The following is a 2868-nucleotide window of genomic DNA, read 5'->3' on the forward strand; positions in this document are numbered from 1 at the left end:
ACATGATGGTTTTATTAAGAAATATATGCCACCAATGTTCAAACAATTGCATGAAGGCATGTAATATTATTGAAGGCTGGGAAGTTCACAGGTGGGATTGTGGAAGTTTTATGTAGACCGTAACCATCTTTCTGGTACTATCCCCTTCCAAATATCAACTAGTATTTATATTTGGCCTCATACATGCAATGAGATGGTCCGTACTACTGCATGGTGGTAAAATCTTATCTGGATAGTACGAATGCCTGACGAACTCTAGGCGAGATTACACCAGGCGGGTATTGGTTTGAGTGGGATTATGCCACCTAGTGGGTATTGGCTTGGGTGGGATTTGATGAGATTAGTGGGCGGGTATTGGCCTGAGTAGGATATGATTAGCCTCATGCGCATATTGAGATGGTCTGTACTTCCAAACGATGACGATCTATATCATCCTATTAGAACAGGATAGGTGCCTGATGAGCTCCAGGCAGGATTACGCCCTGAGGATAGACCTTAGGAGGGATTTGAAGGATTACACTAGGCGGGTATTGGCCTAGTTGAGCATTTAGTTGGTTGTCTATATTAGGGACCTTGGGTACTAGTGTGGTGGTGGTGGTGGTGGTGGTTGCATTAGTTAAATGAGTGGAACTTGTGAATATCCAACGGGTGTAGGCTGGGATGAAATTTATGAATATCCAGTAGGTATAGGTTGGGTGGAAATTGTGGACACTTGGCAGACATTAGCGTGAGCAAGAGTGGGTTTCATGTTGGGAATGCCTACTCAACTTTGATGATGGGTGTATTAGTTTTTGTGACAATAATACGATGATCCATGGTAATTGGAAAGTTTGTACATGGTAATTGGAAAGTTTGTATAAGGATGCAAATTACCTTTTTAGGCATGAGTGGATACGAATTAAGGAGATTGTATAAGGAAAGTGTGGTTGCGTTAAGGGAATGGTTACATGTTACATGAAATGCAAGTTTTGCTCATGCAGGTTTAAGGTTGAAAGATATTTTCATTTATAAATTGTATTATCCATTCATTGGGCTTCACAGCTCACTGTTTTATGTTTTCCTCCCAGGATTGCATACTAGGTACGTGAGGTGCTTGCCATAAGCATTCGGTTGGCTAACAGACACATGTTCATCAGCATGATGTCTGTACACATTAGAAGCACTCTGATGCATTTGTTTTGTAAACCGTTTTCTAAGATTTATGTTTTCATAACTATGTTTTGTGTTACACTATTTTCATTAAAGTTATTATGAATGGAGTTGGTAAATTGTTTTTGAAAAAAAAAAAAATTTCACCCTCTCGGGATCTTGAGCCCCTCGGAGTGCTTAGATTCGACAAGGTAGCGAATACTAGTGCAGGGGTGTGACAATAAATCCTTGTGAGTATGGTTTGATTAATTTTGCCCTTTTGGAATAGATTAATGCTAGGTAATTAGCATAAAAAAATCCTATCATATTTCAACGAGTAAAATATGGTAACCTTATACTATTTGTTATTTGTATTTTAGATTAATAATAATATTTAGATAAGATAAACAAATAATCAGTTGTGTTACTATTTTCCATGTTATATAAAATTAAAAAAAAAAAAATAACAGAAAATTTAAATACCTTGCTGAAAAACCAATGATATTTCCGTGAAATGTCAAGCTTTGAGTAACTACCAACAAAGCGTAAGCATCTAGTTTTGACTAGGCTTTTAACTGAAAGAGGTAAGACAAGAAAATAAATAAGATGTGAAGTAATTAACTATAAATTAACGTTTAAAGAGGAAAAACTATGAAACATTAATAATCGTTCTTTTAAATAATTTAATTATAAAAAAGAGGAAAAACTTTTTTTTTTTTTTTTTTTTTTCTGTTTGATAAAAACAAAGTAGATTAAACTTTAGAGTATGCTTTTCGTTGTAAGTTTTTATAAATATTCTTGAAGCCCTTGGTTGATAGTTGCTCAATTACCACCCCAAGAAATAAAATTATATCTAACCTCACTAATATTAAAATTTTTAATACAATTGCTTTTAGTTACTATCATATCTAATCCATTAGTTTCTAAATATCATAAGATATATGTACACACAATTAAACTTGATAAATTAATATTGGGATAATAAAAATTTATTAATTAATCAATATAGTATTTAATCGTATAAATTAATAAATTGTTAATCTATTGAGGTGTTTTTTATTTATTTTTTTCTAAAACATTGAACTGTATATATATATATATTGTGTATATTTAATGTGGTATAAAGAATAACTCATAGTTAATGTATATATATATATATATATATATGTTTTTTAAAATATATTATCTTATAAATTTAACCAATTATTAATTTATTACATTGATCTTTTAAAACCTGACCCAACTCAATCAATTGAACCGGTTCGATCAGGAACCAACAGCTTACCTAGGCCGGTTAGGGTAAAAAACTGAGAATAAGAGTTAACTCGTTTTGACCCACTGTTGGACTAGTGTACTGTAGCGAACCATTCTTAAATTCTAAAATTCAAATCCCTTTTACAATTTTCAATTGAAGACATGAGGCTAATCACCGGAAAAAATAAGACTAATTAACGAAGCCACTAGAAGAAAAGAGAGAATCCAACTCGAAGAAGAGGAGAAAAAACGAGAGGAGTTGAAACTCTAGGCCTTTGCTGCTACGGTGGTGGAGAATGGTGGCGGCACATAACTAATAAGTGAGAAGAAAATGATGATTTTGTAAAGAAAGAAGAGTGAATGTGTTTTGCGTATTTTGGTGTAGAAGGCAGACACCTTTTGGTTAGAGGAAAGCAGAAGAATCGGAAAAGCTTTTAAAAATTAAAACAGAAGACATGAAAGAGTAAAGAACAATAAAGAAAGTTG

Source organism: Pistacia vera, unplaced genomic scaffold (genome assembly GCF_008641045.1).
Source record: "Pistacia vera cultivar Batoury unplaced genomic scaffold, PisVer_v2 Contig656, whole genome shotgun sequence".
Lineage (NCBI taxonomy): Eukaryota > Viridiplantae > Streptophyta > Magnoliopsida > Sapindales > Anacardiaceae > Pistacia > Pistacia vera.